Source organism: Rhyacophila brunnea, unplaced genomic scaffold, assembly GCF_057557595.1.
Source record: "Rhyacophila brunnea isolate RB1 unplaced genomic scaffold, BYU_Rbru_1.0 scaffold_2, whole genome shotgun sequence".
Classification (NCBI taxonomy): domain Eukaryota; kingdom Metazoa; phylum Arthropoda; class Insecta; order Trichoptera; family Rhyacophilidae; genus Rhyacophila; species Rhyacophila brunnea.
Genome location: NW_028232859.1, coordinates 28,097,749 through 28,120,872, shown reverse-complemented (window position 1 = coordinate 28,120,872; position 23,124 = coordinate 28,097,749). Strand labels below are relative to the sequence as shown.

The following is a 23,124-nucleotide window of genomic DNA, read 5'->3' as shown; positions in this document are numbered from 1 at the left end:
TTCTAAACGAAAATATCTAATTTGTCTATCTTACTTACTTATTTTAATTGCATGTCGGTATGTACGTTTTGTGTTACGTCTTTTAATTTAATTTATAATAAGAAAATCATGAGACGCTTTCGCACCAGCAAATCCTTAATTAATTCAGAGTAATGGAAATACATACATGCAATCTCGCCACTCTACATAAAGTTTTCAATCATTTTCAGTAGGTACATAGGTAGGTACACTAATAATAAATATTTTTTCTCCTTCTACGCTCTACAGTCTGACATGGTGAAAACAGTCGAACATCAATAATTAATAGGTACTTACCTACTATGCGTTACGAACAAGTTCGGTATGCATCGGAAATATTTTTTATTTAAACTACCTAGTATAGGTATTATAAGATACCATCTGAGTTGAAAATTGAGGTCCCAGGACGAACTGTCAACTGTTTCTCCTGCCCCCTCTCTCTGATATGGCCTGCTCATAATATTATTGATTTTAATTTTCTTATTCCGTTTTATAATCCATGATCAGTAATTGATCACAATCAACCTTAAAAATATTTATACATAATTTGTAATTAGGTACTCCTGCGGAATGTAGCAAGTATTCAATAATATTATAAGTATAATACATCAATAATAATTATTGATATCCTACCTACTATCATTTTCATTTTTTCCTGGCCATTAAAATTTTATATTGACGATAAAATAATGCATTTTATTATGAATATGTACAATGCCATGTATAAGTTTCTTAATATTTTCCGTCCCGACTTCATCAGCCCGGATAGCTCAGTCGGTAGAGCATTGGACTTTTAATCCAAGGGTCCAGGGTTCAAGTCCCTGTTCGGGCGGCTTTATTTTTATTCTCTCTCTTGCTTCAATATTATTGTCTATTGCTATTTCTATGTAGAATAAAAAATGCATAACGTATGTAGTATTATATTTCTATTGTAATAATTAGGTGCCTAGGCTACGTGTATTATTTTAAATTTGTAACTATTTCATGGACCCAAACCACTGCGATAGAAAACAATTTAAGAAATAATATTGTTAATCAACGTTTGAGCAAACCGTCAGATGGCACGACTAGTCATATCGTGTTGGTATAAGAATATATTTCATAGGTGTCAGTAATCTACTTTTGCTAGCCAGGAGCAAAAATTGGTATACTTTTATAATAAAATTATTTAGTTAAATTATAATTAAAATAATTATTATTAAAAAAAATGATAAAATAATATAATTAATTTATACATAGTTAAAACATTCAATAAGATAATGGTAAGCGAATCGATCTCAGCGGAAATGTTTGACTTTATATAGATATATTTTGGCGCTTCCGTTGACTGCCCGGCTAGCTCAGTCGGTAGAGCATGAGACTCTTAATCTCAGGGTCGTGGGTTCGAGCCCCACGTTGGGCGAATTATTTTTGAATAGCACAACACTTCAGATCATTTTTTCATTATAATAATATTATAATTATTATAAAAATATGCTAGGTTGAATAATGTGATGTGTAGTTCCATATTATTTATGGATTCCATATTATAAATAGAAGAAAATCTACCTTTTGAAATGAATGTAGGTATAGTGCTAAATCCAAAATGGGAATTTGAATCTACATAATATTCTGCAAAATACTAATAAAATAAGACAAACAGATATTTTTTACGTTTTATAAAGAAAATAATAAATTGTAGGTGTATTCTAGTTATTTTTTTTCAAATTTCATTTTGCTTGGTTATTTGAAATAATATCGAGCTTCAATATTGGGACCATACCTAAAATAAAATTTGATATAAATAAAAAGGATTTCAAGTTATACACATTTATATTTTTATAAAAATCAATGTTTTTTAAAATAAATATAAAAAATATTAAAACGATGAATTAGTCAAAAATCTACACCACATAAAATCTAAAACTTAATAAACTATATTTTAATAATAAATATGGCAATAAAATATAATGTAATAATAAGATTTGACCCTGCAACGAATTCACATTTTATTACATTTTTTTACAATTGCCAGTTTATCTTTAAATTTTAAAAAAAAAAATCTTTTTAGTGTTTTCAGATACATATTTATTAATTACTACAGTTGAAATTGTAAATTATCAAAAAAATCTCAAATTGCAAGCTTCGTATTTTTCCGTTAGGTGCCTCTTTTCGCCTCTGATAGTATAATCATCCCCCTTTAGCTATCCTCATTTTTCTTTATTTATTTGCTTGATATTTTAGTACTAGCATCAGTAAGTACCTACCTACATTCAATTAATTTATACTTTTATGTACATTACTTTATCCTTATAGTTACATTATTTTATAAGTATTACATTGAATTTGATGAAGATAGAAAAACATTCTCAATTAAGCAATTAACAAGCTCATTATTATTTATCAACTCCTACACATTCTTTATTTTTGTGAATTTATATTAATATGTGTAGGTACATATTATATTACCCTTATGAAGGGAAACGCGATATACCTATTAAATTTATCTTCATGAACTGACAGCAGCTTATTCATGCTTTTTTCCAACCAATTTCCAAACGATTTTTCATATCCTTAAATTTGATTCTTCTTGCGGCTTAGTAGAAATGCCTGGATGTAAATCTATGTTTCAACATAATAGGGTTTTTTCAATGATTTTTAAAGCATATTTCCCCACATCTTACTAGAGGACAATGATAAGTTGGCCTGTGATTCCCTTTTATAAGTTTTTTTTTATAAAATCTCATTTGGGTATTGTACTTAAAATAATGACAAAACGGTTTACTTACTATACCTACAATTTTTGTATCGTTCTTGTTAGATAGATGGCGGTATATGTATATGATTTATCAATGTATTCAAATTTATTCTGTAACATTAAAATGCATATTCAGTTCAAAGCTGACATAGACTCTATTTTTAATTCTTTTAATAAAATACGACAAACGATAGGAGTATATTTTGCTATTGATGTATGTACATCTTCTCATCATTATCATTTTATCCAAACAATTAATATTCATTTTAATTTTATTGTCTTGTTACAAGAAAAAAAGATGGACTTTCCAATGTATGTGCCTACCTACCTATTCTATATTAATTATTTTGCATCTTCAGACTAAAGAATGTAGATACTTATCGAAGTCATGCGGGAATTTAAATGAGATTATCAATACATTAATATCGATGTTGTTTCATTGACACTTCGTATCTAATGGAAAACTCCAACTTATTGGATTGTCGGATCGATTTTTGAAGCTATTCGGGATTTATTTTAGTAACCGCCAACAATACGTTTCGTACGGCCTTTATCAGTCACAGACCTTTTACACATTTTCTGGTGTCCCCCAGGGCTCAAACTTAGGACCATTGTTGTTCACGATTTTTATAAATGACATAGCATTGGTAATTAAAAATGCTATGTTTTTGTTGTTTGCTGACGACTTGAAACTCTTCATGGAAGTTGTCACCTTGGACGATTGTCGTCAACTCCAACTTGATATAGATAATATATTAGATTGGGGCAGGCGTAACAAACTGGACTTCAATATTGATAAAAGCAATGTTTTATCGTTTACTAATGCCTCACGAGTATTGTTTTTCCAGTACTCGATGCATGGCAGAGTTCTCTCGCGAATATCATCTGTAAGAGATCTTGGAATTACGTTTGACGGTAAACTGACGTTTAGTGGTCATATAGATACCATTTGTAAAAAGGCGCTAAAGATGTTGGGCTTTGTCTTGCGTACTTCCCGGGTCTTTTCGGGTGTTACGGTACTAAAAATTCTCTATAACTCCTTAGTTAGAAGCAGACTTGAGAGTGGGTCTATCGTTTGGGCCCCGCATCAGTTGAAGTACGGCCTTATGGTGGAGAGAGTCCAAAAGAATTTTTTAAGACTCCTTTACTTTCGACTGTATGGATATTATCCGTGGCTCTATCCGACTGATTTTCTCTTAGGGATGCTTACATACATACTGTAGCTTAAAATTTAGAAGGGATCTTTATTTAGCTACATATTTTTTCAGACTTATACGCGGCGTAAATATGAACTCTGACATTCTTGGTGGTGTTGGCTTGTGTGTCTCTGATAATTACCTTAGGAATCGAGGGCATCCGTTGTTTGTTCTCCCACGGTGCAGAACTAACCTGCCATTAGTAATGTCGATTGGGAGGGCAGTAACCATATTTAATGAAATCGCTTCGGATATTGATATATTCCACTTACGTGAGGTGAATTTAGGTGGACGTTGTTTTATAAGTTTTTAAGATAGGGTCTATCAAAGTTCACTCTGTGTGCTTTCATCTACTTTTATTGTGTTACTTATTTTATTTATTTTCTTATTTTATTTCTTATTTTATTACTTATTCTCTGTATTTTTATTTTTAAAACTTATTTTATGGCATGTCGTGAACGCTTTGAATTTATAATTTGTTATGTTCATTATATGTAAAATAAATAAATTTGATTTGATTTGATATTCAATATTTTTGACAGGCCCCGGAGTAAAAATGTTATACAAATACTATTAAATAAAATCAAATATACGCTTAGTTCAAAACTAATTTAGTTTATTTTTACGGTAATCGTATTTTTCGATCAATAAAAATCAATAATTTCAAATATAATCGATTTTTTTATTGCATATAAAGAAGAAGTACCTAGCTACACAATGTAGATTTATATAGGCTTCTAATTATTTGGTAAGTATAAATATTCAAAAGTATCTTAATAAAAGTACTTTATTAAACTTTGGCAATAATTTAACATCAGCAGCACGTAAAAAATGCTCAATGGTAAGTATTCAAATAATATATGAGAAAGTATTTAAATAAGCACAGGGAATTATTAAAATGTTAAATGTCAAGTATAAATATTTGTGTGTCAGAATAGATTAAAATTTGGGCAGAAATAATTTAATTGGCCGCTTTTTTAAATTTTCTAAAATAGTATCCTTCTGTCATTCCAACCAGGGTTATAACATAGAATAATATTCGAGTTAGTTGTATCATAGACTAATATACCTTGACAGATGACAGTTGACTTCCTCAGCACTAGAAATCTAGAATAGTATTTTTTCTTTCTATTATAATGAATGTATCTAAAAAAATGGCTCCACAATTCAATGTGGATCTTAGCAGGTTTCTTAAGAAATTCGTTCTAGCCATCAGCTGTAACTGTTGATTCTATGCTCTGGGTACAACAGAATTAGTTTGTAATCAATTATTAATGTTTATTAGAAACTGTTTTCAGTAGGTATCTACACTGGGCTAATGACCATTGAAAATACATGCTCCATTATAGAATTATGTTGTATGCCTAGTGTGTATTATCATATATTTTTAACATTTAAAAAAATAAGAAGACAGGTCGGTAGGTACACCAGATGTGTCTATTATAGGTTTATTTTTGACATAAAAATAACGAATAAGGCAGACTTCAGTTGTTTACAAAAAAAAAATACATGGCAACTTGAAGGGTCGCTTGGCTTGTCATGTCAACGGTGAACGGTGTGACCAGGTTATTGTAAATTTTATAAAAATATATCAATATTTACCCCACAGCAAAAAATGCCTAGCCATTGTCGATCAATGAACATTCCTTTTATTTTATAAATAAAAGTATTTAGTATAATTTATCGATATCCGTAATTTTTATATGTGGAATAGGTAATAGGTATGTCTCAATTGTCTCGACATTAAAAGGTTCGTTATCTAAAAGATTTATACTAATATAAATTGTTTTATAATCGACATGCAAACCAGAAAGTATGTAGCTATTTTATTTGAATTAATACTAATATCACATAAAATCATTCGATTATCGATTTATTAGTTCGATCAATCATATTAGGTAGGTATTTTAATCTCATTCAAAATGTATGAAAAATTTCGTTGAATGAATAATATTTCACAATATAACATTTTTAATCAAATTTAACCTTAAAATGAGGTATTTTTTTCATTATTACTTTCTTTAAAAATATTTAAGTAAGTATATTGGATATAGGTAGAAATAGTCCATTAACTATCACTTAACTTTAAAGCTACTTAGTTATTTTGCACGTAATTTCAATTGAAGACAAATTATTCATAATCGTTTCAATAGAATTAATTTATGAAACAGGTTATTTCAATTAGATAATAATAGTTTAATAGGTATTATATTTAATTTCCATAATATTTATAAACCGTCAAATATCACTAAATTATTATAATTTGGGTTTAAAGTTATCGGAATTGAGGTTATCTTCTGTCATCTGTGTGATGTGCTCATATAATTATAGCTCTTTTTGCTGCACCTTCGATTACTTCTTAATTGGTGTTCTTTTAATAATCACAATAATGGTTATTTGTACCGAATATTCATGAATTTGGCGTGCGAGCAGACAAATGTCCTTATACGTGCGAGATGGTAACCCTAAATTGCTATGCGTCCCATATAAAATTGTTTACTTGTCAAATTATCATAATAATAATGGATATATGTTTTATCTAATGACACGCGTAATTTAAATAATGATTATTTAGTTTTACAACCGATTTTTTAATATTATTACTTCCTCAAACATTATTTTACCCTCCACACTAAAACTGGCGTCCTTATTCTGACACTTCGAAATAAATACTTACCAATGATTAAAAATTAAGACACTTGGAATTTAAAATCTTTTCAAAATTGTCTATTAATACTTACTTCAAAAATACACGCCATTTATATACTTGTTAGAACTAATAGGTTCTCGTATAACATGAAATAATAAAACAACAAGAAGTATGCCGATTCTTGCTGGTAATGCGAAAATCTTAAAATTTTAAAATAATTGTTAAAAATATATTACCCCGGCATACAACATCTCTTCCCAGGATGCCGCTAGACAAGATAATATGAGATTTCTTGATTAGTAACGTAAACTTTAAAAAAACGTTGACAAAATAATTAGATAAGTAGATAATTCGATAATATCTGACTCATCATTTTCTGGTATACACATCCAATGAAATATTTTTGTACAAACTTTGCATTCCATTGGGTATAAATAATTCTGCCACATTTGTAACATATAATTGAATGCATTTTATTATCATTATATTCATATGACAGGAAGCTCAACTGGAACATTGACGAAATCTATGTTACCTTTATTTGCTTTTGTTAAATTATTAGTTTTCCTTTCAATTTTAATAGATTCCTTCATTTGTACTGTTTTATTTTTCCTTTAATTTTTAATCTGAAACATAATTCAATTTTCTAAATATTAAAATCGAACATCTGTAAATAGTAAAGTTGCTTACAATGTGTAGTAAAATACCTATTAAAGTTATAGATAGGAAAAATTTATTATACTTAATTAGATATCAATATACTTACCTAACTACTAATATTCTTTGCTTTGGCAATGTAACATGGCTTCGTGGTCAGCTTCGTGCCCGTCGGTCCGTGACGGGCGTCTCCAAGTCAATACACAATGTTAGGCCCTCCGCCGAAGCAGCAACTTAAATCCCGCAAACTGGCTGGTGACGGAACTCATAAACTGGCCTGTGACTGGTGCTTCGCACACAGCGCTACTGGAACTCTAATCTCATAACCTCAAACTGTTAAAGTGGGCAATCAGCTGTTTGGTACACAATGCCGGTGTTGAGACAAAATAAAAGAAGATTTTGGATACATCCTTATATAGACAAAAATATAAACTACAGACTATTCGTTGCTGCACATGAACTACGAGAAACGGATTCCAAAATTCCTACTTCATTCCAAGCCTTTTCCGTAATATCTCTACGGGAATAATCTGGTAGTCTGTAATTATACAGGCAGGGATGTTTTTCGAGTTCTGCCACAAAATTTTAATTAAAAATTTGTTCTTCCATCTTTGCTCTCGTTTGACGTCTTGGTTTGTAATCTTGTTATGGTCTATGGAATGACGTTGTTAGAAGTGCTACCAATTTTGGTAAGAACATATGATTTTTTCACCGAATCTACTGATATTGGTACCACTGTTTAATGGATGACTGGCAACTGAGAGACTGGGAGCTTAGCATGTCGCGTTTCCTCAATTTTAGTTGCGGATACTGTGAAACTGAGAGACTCCAGTCTTACCGTCAGCGAGCCGCCATTGAAATACATTAGCTAGATACTGGAGTTTCAGTTCCGGCCTTAGACAATAGATACATATAGGTTCCGGCGGATTTTAGTTACTGCGTCGGCGGAGGGCATTACTGTCACAAAGGTCCGAAGAATAAAGAGAAAAAACAAGATGGCCAAAGGGTTTTTATCGTTTCACGCCGCAAACTTCACTTCAAAGCCGAGATCCGGAGTAACGCGTAATTTCGCCGCGCGTAGCGGTGTTGGGGTTGCCAGTCATCAGAACGTTTGGTGTTCATTTCAATATTATATTCGATACAATATCTAAAATTATGCCATTATAACATACATAATTTTAGATAGGTACTTATGTATTTTAATATAACTAAAACAAAAAAGTATGACTGAAAAAGTGTGCACTATTTTGTCGGATCGTCCATAACATACCTAAACTATTATGGTTTAGTTTTGGCTGGGTTTAATTGGATTTAAAAAAAAAATAACCAGCATCATCTGCAAATTGATTCTTGGTTCAATGACATCAAATAAGTATGGCCTACCTCCACCCCTCGCCACCGATAGATACATAGGTAGGCTTCTATTTCCTTTTTTAATTCAGAAACATGGAATGACGTGGGTAGACATTTGAATGTTGCACATAATTTTTATGATCATAAATTTATTAATCTAACGAAAAAATCAACGCTTCGTTATATTATTACTTTATTAGTGTGACCGATCAATAACCTTCATAGTTTTGTTTACGTTCCATGAATAATGAACGCTGTCAAATCGTCGGGCTCATCTGCCACCGGTGCGTGGTGATGTCATGGCTCGCTTGCCTGCATACTGCAGTCGTGTCGTCCGTATCAGCCGTGATTTCGAATTCCTGTTGGGAAAATGATATACCTACCTATGTATATCATATTATTGGATTTATTTACATTAATGCATAATATTATGAATTGCAATTTCAAGCCATTCATAATTTGATAATCTGAAATGATTTCAATTCCAATTTTGAAATAAATTATTTCTACGTGACGTGTCGGTCGCATTGCGCACTGACTGACGTAGATTAGTCAATCTGGCGACAAGACTGAAATATCCGTCGATCTGTTAATTTTGACACGTCAATCACTAATGCACTATGTTCTGACACTTTTGTGTTACTAATTCACTAAATCACTCGCCACTCTACTAAATCACTCGACCGGTCCGAACCGGCCATTAGATCTGCACATCGGGAGATGACAAATAACTGATGATCCCGGTTTCTTAGATACGTAACTAGTTATCAGGAGCAAACACAACAATACAAGGAATACAGTTATTATTTATACCATGTATAGTTCGGAATGCAATCGATTATGTTGTCTGTTTATTATACCCATACAAAAAAATGTCGCACTCGTATTGGTATTTTTTGATATGCCTATTTTAAAGAAAATTATTCGTAGCCACGTCGTCAGCGTCTCAAATAACCCGCGATAAATTATTGTTTTTGCATGCGAAATTTGCGAATCGCTTCTCGAATGAAAGATTAATTTCGAGTTTACGTTGCACATTTTTTGAAACAGGTTTTCACATCAGTGAAATCTTTCGGGTGAATTATTATCGCCGTTCATGCGAAAGAATTTCAAAGTAGGCTCGCTTGAAAGCTGACCTATGAGATGAAACGTTTAATATTTATGTAGGTATATAATTCTTCTTAAATGATCAATTCCCTAATGTGAATGTAAATAATATAGTATGTAGGCGATGAAGTTAGATGTATATTATTGTTTTAGGGCGTCGTTCTTTTGTGTTTTAAAAACTCACGTCTGTCATTTGTGTGCTTTGCTGTACTTTATTTTTATTGGAAAATATATATAAAATCGGAAAATAAATATCCACTACATGCCATTGCGTAAGTTTAGATTGACATTTGTGAAGAAAACTTCTCACATCTGATTCTAAAGGGCATGGTATGCAAATGAATATTTAGCGGTTATTCTTCACAATCTGAATCAAGCCTTCTTTCTCATAATATTATAGGTATAGCAAATACTACCAGCTTTAACATATTCATGTTTGAATTTAGTAAAACTTGAGTATGTATCAATCTGTTCCAGCTGACATTAATTTCAGATATGTTCATTATAAGATGTATATTATTTAAGTATTTTTACAGTATTGGTAATTCGTAATTACATATGTACACGTGGAAGGTAAATTGTTTAAATACCTAATTATTTATGGATTACTGTGTTATTTATTATATGCTCTAGCAGCCAGCCAGCTGTTTGGTGCATAGGTCGTAGTTAATGATGTGTGAATAATATTGTTTATTATAATTAAAATTGACTTACATATCGATCTGCTTATAAATACCTATAAGTAAAACACAATTGAATGATGTAGTTCTAAAACGTTTCACAACAAGTCACAATTGTGTTTTAGTCAAAATAGTGAAAACAATCTCTTATCTATTTAAAAATAAATAGTTTTTATGTAAAAATATATTATTATGTTATTTTTTTTTAATTTTATTCATTAAGGAAAACAAACAGTTACATATTGATTACAGAAATTTATAATATAATAATAAAAAGTTAATGCAACCAGCAAAGTTTCCATATATACATTATAATATAGTTAAGCCTAACAAGATAGAGAGTAAAATAACATAAATATAAAGAAATTACATAAGAAGATTACATGAGAAAAAATGAGAAAAATGAGGAAGAATAATGAATAATTAAATAATATACAAAAGATAAAAAAGAAAAATTAAAAAGTAACATCAGAAATGAAAGAATTAATATATATGTATAAGTAAATACATTATATATCTATTTATACAAAATTTTTGATATAGCATGTTTAAATGAAACAGGTGAATTATTAAAAGGGTCAACGGTGGAGAAATACATATTATAATTTAAACAAGAGCGCCGAATAAAGGAGTTTTGTGCATAATTAGAACCGCTACGACTGATATGGTACAAAGTTATAGTAAGTATGATCTGAGTTGTCTTTAAAAAACTACGAAAAAAGTTGCTTTACATTTTTTTTGTATATTTAGGTAATATGAAGATTTTTGCAACTTATGTCAATCTTTTTTAAAATGTGACATGTAACGTTTTCGAAATACAGCATTCAATTAATAGTCAATCGAATTTATGTTAACGTGGTAGAACTCCCATTATAATGGTTTTAAAACGAACATAAAGCAAACCCCCCCCCATTAGGTAGGTACCTCAAAATATTATATTTTTAAAAGATTGACATTGCACGTGTATTGTATTTTAAAAAATTATATTATAAATAACATGTTTCAAAATTTATCAGTTATCACATGGCTATTGTTATAATATTACTTAAATTTTAATATATTATGTAGGTAGATAATCAAATAAAAGTTGTGAGTTTTGCATTTTTGCATTTTTATTCACCGTTTCAGGTCATACATAGTTGGTTTCTAAGAACTCTTTTGAACAACTAAAATATGTCGTACTTAGTATATTTTATATGATCACGCCGAAGCTGCAAATAGAAAGTTTCTGATTTAATTTTATCAATACCAATACCATTTTTTACTGCTGTCGTTACAATGTGAGAAGCTAGGAAATACCTATGATATCATTTTTGATTTCCCTTCTAATGAGACGTATTCTAAGATGTAAGACAAATACCACTCACTTTCAAAATACGTTTTCGTAAATATACCTACTAATATATTTAATACGAGGGTGGGTGGGTCAATAAGTCCTTAGAAAAGCCGACAGGTGGCGCGACTAGTACTGTAAGCGGTTTGTTTTCATGCAGCGGCACTACCGATTCAGTATGCTGCGAAGTTTCAATCAGATTGGTCGGGTTGTTGTGTGTTTCTCGTACATTTAAAAAAAAAATTTGCTTGTGGAAAATGGAAAAATGGAAAATGGAGAAAATTGAGTTTAGAGCTGTTATTAAACATTTTAATATAAAAGGGTTAACAGCAAAGGAAATAAAAAATGAGTTGGATTTAGTTCACGGCATATCTGCTCCTTCACTTGCAACTATTTATAACTGGTTAAATGAATTTAAACGTGGTCGTACATCAACAAAGGATGAACCACGCTCAGGACGTCCTGTAGAGGTGACTACACCAGAAATGATCAATAAAATCCACGATATGGTGTTAAGTGACCGAAGATTAAAGTTGAGTGAGATAATTGAGGTTACAGGGATCTCAAAAGGTAGCGTCATTTCTAGTTTACATGACAAATTGGGCATGAAAAACATTTCTGCAAGATAGGTGCCGCGTTTGCTCACAGTCGACAATAAACGCAATAGGGTGGTGGCCTCTAAAGCCCTGTTGTCGCTCATGCAACGCAATCCGGATGAATTTTTTCGTCGCTTTGTGACTGTAGATGAAACATGGGTACACCACTATACTCCCGAGACGAAAAAACAGTCAAAGCAGTGGATTGCGAAAGGCGAACCATGTCCAAAGAAGGCGAAAACCATAAAATCAGCTGGTAAGGTTATGGCTACTGTATTTTGGGATGCACGTGGAATTATTTTCGTTGACTATTTGTAAAAAGGAAAAACAATAACAGGGAATTATTATGCATCTTTATTGGACCAGCTAAAAAACAAAATTGAAGAAAAACGGCCTCATTTAAAAAGGAAAAAAATCCTCTTTTATCAGGACAATGCCCGTGTTCACACATGTTTACGATCAATGGCTAAAATTGAAGAATTGAAGTTCGAATTGGTCGACCACCCACCGTATTCGCCAGATTTAGCCCCCAGTGACTTTTTCCTTTTCCCAAACTTAAAAAAATGGCTAAGTGGACAACGTTTTTTTTCAAATGAAGAAGTCATCGATCGGACAAATGCTTATTTTGAGGACCTTCCGAAAACTTATTTTTCTGACGGTTTAAAAAAAATTGAGAAACGTCTAACCAAGTGTATTGAGCTCCAAGGAAATTATGTTGAGAAATAAAAAAAAAATACAAAAATAAAAACTGTTTTAATGCTTTTTTCTAAGGAATTATTGACCCACCCTCGTACATATGGTTACATTAAAATATTGATTGACGATTTACAGTATTTTTGTGCGTATGGATAATAATAATAATAGGTATGTGTACTGATTTGAAAAGGTCTTGGTAGATAGATAAAGCGAAGAAAGAAATAAATGAGGGGTGGGTATCATCATTTTGTGGTGTAGGCGTTCTGACCTACTTTTTGTCACATAATTATATTGAAAATGGTGCCACAGTTTTCATTGCTTTTCTTGTTATTCTCAGAAAGAGGTCTGATAGGCAAACAACCCCCCCAGTTGGTTGTTCCACTTACACCCTGTCATTTTGCGCACGCATAAGCCACTTTTCATAATTCCTTCAACACGTCACTTGGCCATGTGTAGTGTAGTCGTTCAATAACATAATAGTAATATGAATATGTATTCCCCGCTATAGTCGCCAACACTCACCAGGTAGAATGCGGCATACGAGAAAAATATGCTGCAATTAACGCAAATCATGTTTTAATTACTGTCAATATTTTATCTTCTCTTTAATTGTTCTAATATGGCTGCTGCATTATTCATGAATATAAAGGAAAATCCTACTCACTGCAAACTCGGAATTATTAAAAACTAGATTCTCCAATTCGTATTATAAAACGATACTAGTGGTGAAATGCGGAGAAAGACTATAACTTCGCAAGCACGTATGTACCTATGAAATTGTTAATCCAGCGAAAATTTGAACCTTGCGTGGGCTCAGTGCTGGTCTTTTTAGTCACTTCCAATAATTGGAATTCCTTAATTATTAAGGCCGACCATATTCAGGCCGTGGCACTGCATTGCGAATTACGCTGGTAGTGCAAGGTATTTATCACCTTCGAATGCATTGCGGTTGGGTACCTGTTCGCAGTAAATTAAAAGTTTCGGTTGCATATTTCGTTATTAAATTACTGGATACCATTTATTTCATTCAAAGTATGAACAGTAACTAGCACTACCATCGAAGTTTACAGTTTCGTGTCACGACATGGCTACACTTGTAGTCGGTCTTGCTTACAATATTGCTGTGGTTGACAGATTACTAAAACGCATATAATTTTGATTTATAAGTAGGTATAATGTACATTTTTTTTCAAATATGTATTAGGTATACAATCAATGTTCAGTAACCACGTAGTGTGTATTTTTCTGTAGAGGTACCTACCTGTATATTATATAATATATACCATGAATATATTGCCCTTCAACAAGAGTCAACTACGATACCGTGCATACAGCGAGTCTATTTTTATTTTCTGTTATCGGTCTTTTATATCATTGTCGCGAGTAGTGAACATTTTCGCCCACATTAAAAATTATTAAATACCTTTCGAGCTTTGGTTGCCGAATGAAGGGTAAACATATTATTCTATCAGCGTAGGTACATAGAAAGTACACCCATTTTGATTCCAATATATTTGACCAGCTTAAACGTTTTATCTTTTCGTAAATGCTTATTAACATGGAAATTTTATTAACCCGAATAAATTATAATTATACAGTGTCTTTAAATTCGTAATTAAACGAATCAAATGTAGGTACGGGCACATTGCATTTATTCCGTATATATTGTGTTTGTAATTATAATTATTATATCATTGTGTGGAATACTTTTTTCGAATTTAAAAAAATGTTTGTGTCAATGCATATTTTAATTCAAATTTCAACATATCAACGCTGATATTGTCTTGGTCTATTATTTGGGTAAAAATCACATTTTTAAAAGATTTTATTATAATCGACCTAGATCGATCCACTGCTATGTGAAGGCCCCGCACTCCTGTGTATTGCGTTGCTACACACTTCTATAGAACTGTACTATTTCCTCGATCCAGCAGCCTCTGGGTGAATATAGTCATTCAGCGATTTTCTTTCTGTAGATCTAAGTGTTTTGCAAAATATTACATTGCATATGTCTTTGTTTGGGTCATTATTCAATTATTCCGTATTTTTTTTTTGTCTCGACGCGTTATGCCCAAGCAAAGCATCCCTTCGCACCACTCTGTGCTACAGTTTCCGAACCTCTTTCTCTGGAGGCCCATGTGTCACATACCCACGTAAATGGTTACGGGAGACGGTACACACTGGATTAATGCTTTGGGGGGTTTAGGAAAATTATTCATTTGGCTAAAAGGACTCCTGCCTGTATATTTTATCAAAATCCATCCATATAGCTAATTAGATTTTTTTAAACTTTAGTATATAAATATGTTCGATATAATAAGCATCGTTGATGAGTATCTCTTTTTGGTTAGCAAACCAGTAATCACGACTTTCGTTTCTTGTTATGTTTATTATTAACCCTAATTTGATACATACGGACGAACTCTACATATTATCTACTTCTACTTTATATTATAAAAATATATGGTGACAATACATTGTATTAAAGTTTGTAGGCGGCACGGTACTCCACTACTATTATACAATCTTAAATCCCTCGTAGTCCAGTTTGTAAGGCACTGGCCTCACCCAGGGGATCCGGGTTCGATACCGATGAGGCCACAATATATTTATGTGAATATCTCAAAGCCTGCGTGTTTGTGATTGTTTGACTTATATTACTAATTACTAGAGACCGGATTATATGCACTTGCATATGCAATTGCATATTTAGCCCATTCTCACCGGTTATTGCATATTTTACCTAAAATCTAGTGATGATGCACATTTTCGCTATATTTCAGTCCAAAGAACCATTTAACGATCCTAGTTTAAAAAAACATAGCTGTGATTAGCACTCATTTTTCCCACATACCTGCGCGACTCTGCGAGTATTAAAAAGCTTAAAACTCAAGGGTTGTCGTTGACTGAATCTATAGCCTAGTACCCACGTAAGTTCCTGCTCGACGGTTTTGCTCGATCGAGCATTTTGGCTTGGAAGCATGCTCTTCGTTGCGTCCACACAGTCGAGCAACTCGACACAGGACGCTGTGAGGCCACCGTCGCACAGCCACGACTTCGACCACGAGTGAGAGCGAGGCCACAGCGAGCCTTGCCATTGCGTCCTCACTCCCTCACTTAAACTGCGTCGAGCAAGAATTACGGAACTTCAATCTTTTTCGGATGGTGCAATTTGCTCGATGTCGAACAAAAACCATCGAGACATGTTGGAATGATCGTAAAACCATCGAGCAAGAACATGCGTGTATACTTACTATATGAAAGTTTGAAGAAAGACTGAAAGTTTAATAACAATTTGAACAATAACCCATGCTTTGAACCTTTGTGTCAAATTGATAGTTTTATTAAGGGGACGAGTGAACTTTTGCCAGAAACAATAAGTGCTAACATAGCACCCAAATTAAAATCCTGCCCGGTTACCTCAGTGGTTGTTGAAGGGTCCTTTTCCACTTATAAACATATTTTGATTGATCGACGACACAATCTTACTACGGAATATTTGAAACAGTACCTGATTGTTGACGTTTACAAGAGTAAGAAAATGTTAAATAATTCTTAATTAATAATTATCGTCGATACTTACTAATTGTATGCTGATTTTGAAATAAAAAAACTAAAAATTACTTTATTTTTATTATTTAATGTTGCATATTTTGACACTTTTCATGCATATTTCAAGCTTTTTATGTTGCATATAATCCGGTCTCTACTAATTACAATACGCACTGTTTCACTGCACTGCCCCTCATTGGGCCTCATGACCTGTTGTAATGTTAAAAAAGAATATATAGATATGTATGTACTATATATATATTTTCCTAAAAGAAAATGTTGTCGATCTACTTTTCGAGATAATGGAACCTAAAGATTGCATTAGTGCGCGTGAAGCGATGAGCGGGTTGGCCGCCGAAGGTGCCCAAGATGGCGATGCCCCACTAGTTATCTGTGTATAGTATACACTGTATACCTACCACTTATCAAGTGTGTATGGTAATAATTATTGTGCGCTTACGTAATTTATTGTGGATTGCATCCAAAAATATATCCCCAACCCAATCAGAAGTAAGTGATATGAAAGTGCATTTTATTTTTAATATCGTATAATATGATAGTAAACAATCCCCCGCAGTGACATGCTCGCGTATAAACAAATTTGTATGACACTCTGGAGAAATAAATCACGCCAGCTTCCGTATTGCGAGCTTTCGCCTGACCTTGTGTCGGAACGAACTGCGCACTTGCCGAATGCTTTTCCGCCCTGCCATTGCACCCTCCGTTCCCCGAGCCTCTACTACTATTTCCACTTCTAACTACGCTGAGATTTTTCAAATGATTCTTTGCATCCGTATTTTGGTGTGCATCCATGGAAGTTCATGGACACGTTGAGTAGCAAATTTTACTCTATTATAGTACCTATTATTATGTATACGAGAACAACAATTATTATTGAGAAAGCATTTCCTAGAGGCGTTTATTAACAAATTGGAATCATTTAATAGTTACATTTTTATGCTATTGAAGTAGCTTGAGTTAACCACTATATTCACCCATATTTATACTCGTACATGTATGGAATCTACATACACATTATGGTTGAGTTCTATACTTTATTTTAAAAATAAACCATTAAAAAAGCGTACATACCTAATAGTAAAATCCTAAAAAATACTCGAACCAAGTGTGATTCCAAATTATATTTTTCACTTCCCGTGTGTCATCTTTTGTCCATTAAGCTACTGATTAATAACAACTATGTAATGTCGGTGTTTTAAATTTCGCCAAAAATATCTATCTTGGAAATTTAAAATAATAGATAGGTACTTATTACTAACGTGACTTATAATTTATAAGTCTTATAACATAACTTTCTGTCGTAATGGGTTACCTAATAGGTTTTTTAGCAGTCTGGAATAAGTACTTAGAAAAAATAATAATACTTACTGAGATTTTATAATTGAATATATTTAAATTCCATCAAGTACATACCTACTCTCATTTTGAAAATACTTGATTATTGAATAATTTTGTTTAATGTTTTTAACCGAATATAAGTTTTCAAATAATAACGAATTTTATAATTGAATATTTCGTATGCAACTAAACTTGACTTAAACCGAAGTACAGGGAAAGTACAATAATAATAATATGATATACTTTTTGGCGGCTTTCGTGGTGCAGTGGGCAAGGCACTGGCCTTCTATAATTCTAATATTTATGTGTTTTTCTCAAAGCCTGGGTGTTTGTGATTGTCCAAAATTACTAACAACCACCTTGTACGAGAAAGCAAGGGCATGGTTATTAATAATTCTAAAAAAAAATATGATGTATTTTATACGATATATTATATTATATCGTTTGTACGACGTGGGGAATAGCTGTGCCTACTTCCAACAGTTTCAACCCAAACAAGCCACACGAAATAATGTTATCTACATTCTTTCAAAGCACACCCTGTCAATGTTACTTGTCTATTTAAAGTGAAGTATATATATATAACTTTATATATTATAATATGTAGGTTATGTTAGTAGATTTATTATCATTTAATCAACGGGGCCCTAAAATAATATCTCGATAAACTGCTAATAATTTAATTTTCATAAAAACGCGTCTTGTCTCTAATAATCGCCAATGTGACACCGGACTATCTATTAACTATTCCATGAGGCGTTGATTTCGTGCGACGCCGTTTTAAATGTCAGGGATTAAACAGGTTAACGAACGCAATGCGAATTGCGTAGTTGGGTACACGTGGGTCCCGTAAACACGATCGATCCGGGAGCGTCAAGGCTACGAGCTCCCACCCACCCCCGGCATAGGGGATGAAAACGGCAGCGAGCGATGCGAATGGGGATGTTTTGCGTGAGATATTTGCAAAATTCTCACTGTTACTTTGTAGTTAACATTACGTTATTACGCACTAGCTGTGTTGATAGTGGTTTACGTGAAATTGATATTTTTATGAAGATACGTCAAACCACAATATTTTGCTGACAGTTAGGAAGTGACTAATTTTTTATACAAACATGTAAAATGTATTCATTTTAAATTATAACAGTTTGCCTATGTCGTCCTCTGTTTGTCATCTGAAACCGGTACCTACTTACGTTCCTCTCAACATGTTTTTCGATCTCTGATGGTATACGACCGATTGGTCAATCGTTTGAACATTATATAAGTACATACAGAACTCGGAAAATATAAATTTGAAAAAGTATTGAAAAAAATATGGTGAAGAGCGACGAGTGACATCATATTTAGGTTAATGTGCTTTACCAAATCAGCCACCTCCACGCGGCCGAACTACTTACCTTCATTAATTAATAATTGTGGAAATTATACTTTAACATACACGTAAGATATTTTCCTTGGCAGTGGTAAAAAAAACAATGATGGGATTATGTACTAACTTTATAGACTTATGCAGTGGCGATTCTCCCTTGAGAGCGTTGGAGCGGTGCACACCCACCCACTCAATTTATGCGAAAAGACTTTTTTTAAATGAGTATTTAATTTATATTTGATTAATTAAAAGTGTTCTGATCTATTACCGTAGTCATTAATTCATATACAAAAACAAATTCTAATATGTGTTTTTAACCGGCTATTTTAAATAATAATATTATATGTTGATGTGAGCGATATTCGCCATCGCTCGACCAAAGCGCCCAGTAATCTAATTTCGATTTCTTTGCAATGAGAAAGAGCGTCGTCTGGCGCGTGGAACAGCAATACGTAAATATTTTTTCTACGTGCTCGGGAGCGACAGTTCAAGTCGCTCTCGGCCCGAACGCAGATTCATCGGTTTTAAAACAATACAGCCCGTATCAGACGTACAATTATTGTATGACAATTTTTATTCAATATTATTATAAAAATAAATTCTTTTCACAGTACGCATTTAAATTTCTGCACATGTTGACAACATTTCTCAAATTTAGGCGAAGTACAATTTAAAAATAAACTTCAAGTTTTTTTTTCAGTTTGATAACTAAATTCACAATGTTTATCAATTATGATATCTCTTCAAACTAGCTCTGTAATACGTCTGACTTTTGAGATAAAAATAAACTCAAAAATGAATTGTCTGTTATTTACAGCTTGGATAATTTTTATAATGCTGATGGCGCCTCAGCATTATAAAACATTTTAATCGAAAAAAATCTCATTGACACATTTACGGAAACGGTTTTACTATTAAATTTAATTTTTACTATTCCGATGACATCAGTGGAAAGCGAAAGATGTTTTTTCACACTCAAACGGATCAAGTGTTTTAGTAGAAACACCATCGCGCAATCAAGATTGAACGCATTATGTATGCTCAGTATCGAAAAAAGAATGATACAAGAGATTCCTGACTTCAACAAACGCGTAATTGAAAAATTTGTGTCGATGAAAAACAGAAGAATGGATTTCTCATACAAATGAACAATAAATCCCGGTCACTGCCAGATACGAGATATTTCGGTACTACTAATAATTCGGTCAAAACAAAATAGTTTGTGTTAAAGTTTAAAATCCATTTTTTTTTCAAGAAAAACTGTTTTTAGAGGTACAACAAATAATAAATAATGAGTTATTTATTATTTCTTTTAAATGTACTAAATTAAAAAAACCAATAGTTTTTTTTTTTGATTTTTTGGTGAAGTTTTGATGAAGGCAAATGCCTTTTTACGGCAGTCAAAAGGTGAAAAAAGTGAACTCCCAGTAAAATAACTCACCGGTCGCCACTGCTTATAAGGGGTACTTCGGACAACACTTTTCTGTTATTTTACACGAGGTTTATATTCCAGTAGAAAGTTCCTAATAATTAACAAGAATTTCGATATTATTCGTAGGTATATACATCCTTGGATGGGATTTTCACCTAGTTTATAATAATATGTATTATATATTATGTATTATATATATTATTATATATATATATTATAATAATAACAAAACATAGTACCCATATTTTACACTTATGTAATACATACTAAATTGACAATAGTTTACTGTTTGACCTATTATTTTTAGAGTCCGCTATCAGCACTTGGATCTTTTGGTAAATTGAATAGAAACCTTGAACATTCATTTGAGAAATTTGCGATTGGATTTCTTAACGATTTTTAGCATTATCGTATAAATCCTTTACTGTAGTGATTATTCTGTGAACCTAATAAATTACCGTTAAACATGAAATAAATTCACTACCATTTTTTACCTACTGATATATCTATTCAATTCATATCGCAGCGATTGAAAATATAAGAAAATTTATAGTAAGTGTAAAATACCTATACACCAATATAAAACCAAATAAACAAACAAAAAAATATATAAATCATACGTATTGTACCATTGGGTATGGAGGTGTATTATTGCAAACATAATTTTCTTGTTTAGTAATATATTCCCTACTTGCTTACATTTTCCACGTTTTATTATAGTACACCAATAGTTGTCGGTTTCGTGGCAAACGACATTTTGTTTCAATTTGAGATTGATTAAAACGTTGAAGGATATCCACTGAAAATTAAATTGTATAGATTAACAACAACAATAAAAAAAATAAGTTTATTTTGGATTTACGTAATCAATTTCAATAAATATTTGTGATAAATATCTTCTTAATAATATAACAAAAAAATATATAAATGTTTTATTATTATACTTCAATCAACGTCAACATAATGTGCACCTTTGTCACCGTCGACATATTGTTCTAAGAAGTTAAAAAAATCTTAGATATCAATCTAAATAGGTACACCGAAATTAAAATAAATTAATAAATAATGGTGTAGGTACATATTGTGTTTTTTTCATTTCCTGCTCTGGTAGATTTTAAAAGAACAGTTTCTATTTATATGGGTAGTTAAAACACCAAGGTCAAAAAAAACATTTACCTATCTACAGGTAATTACTTGCAGTTGTATGAATTATAATGAAATGAAGTAATTATTTTTCACTGACACATAAACGGAAGTGTCCACTAAATAATAATCGTGTCACGATCAATGTTATCTAATACGTCATTGTCTAATACCGATATCGCATTCTGAGTTTATTACTATTATTTTCTCAAAACAACCCCTAACGTGATACGTTCAATTTATTCCCCCTTTCCATCTTGCAGTCCTGTAAAATAGGATCGTCTGCCGTCATGGCCTTTCATGCCATACCCTCTGTCCTTGTACAATGTACATATTATATTGTACTTACTGCGAGTGGGTTGAACCCCGACCGCTGTTATGCGGCCTCGCCCTTAGAGGCTGACCTTCGCTGAGCTCTGTGTCGCAGCCTTATCACGAAGGTCGCGGGCTGGCTTTCGACCCGGATGAATGTGGCACAAACTCCTTTGTTGTAACCACTTGACCATCATACTGAAACTTGATTGACTAGATGCAGTTATTATACTCACGTCTGTTGACAGTATTTTATACAGTAGGTAGTACTTTATTTTCCTAAGTATCCTTTACTTGTATGTATCCAGTATCTACCAAACTGCATAGTTATCAAATTATATAACGTGTAGGTATCGAAAGCTATTTGTTTAAATATGTATGTAATATTGTATACCTATTATGTTTAGGGTCTCATAAATTTTGTATGTTTTATTTTGCTGTTCTACTATTTAAATATTTTTACGTGAAGTGACTGAAACAAATTATAAATTAAAGGGGTACACTATTTAAGCAACAGCGTAATAAGAAGAATACATACAAACCAGTGGCGATGGGTGGAGGTAGGCTGTTAAGATCTGACATAAATAGTGCACATTAATCTTTTCAGTCATACGTATTTGTTTTCATTACACAAGACTACAATGTGCAGAGAATGTTGGTTAGTTTTTATAAATCAATTGCCTAAACCAAACCATAATAGTTTTGGTATGCTATGGGCAATATGACAAAAATAGTGCACACTTTTCAGTCATACTTGTTTGTTTTCGTTGAATTAAGCATACATACAAATTACAGATAGTGATGGGTTAGTTTACTCTATTTTACTATTTTAGTTATAATTCATTAAGCCGTGGATAAACCAAACCATAATAGATAAAAAGATATTCTTCTATCTATAAAATATCCAAAATTATGTAAGTATGATTTAATG

At 32.2% G+C, this 23,124-nt stretch overlaps 1 protein-coding gene and 2 non-coding genes across 4 annotated transcripts in view; all 3 read left to right on the top strand.

The window, feature by feature from the left end:
• LOC147072139 (uncharacterized) overlaps positions 1–23,124 on the top strand; it is a 243,702-nt gene that overhangs the window by 58,400 nt on the left and 162,178 nt on the right. The window lies entirely within an intron of this gene.
• TRNAK-UUU (transfer RNA lysine (anticodon UUU)) lies at positions 778–850 on the top strand. Its single transcript has one exon. It is a non-coding gene; the product is annotated as a tRNA-Lys (tRNA).
• TRNAK-CUU (transfer RNA lysine (anticodon CUU)) lies at positions 1,348–1,420 on the top strand. The gene has a single exon. It is a non-coding gene; the product is annotated as a tRNA-Lys (tRNA).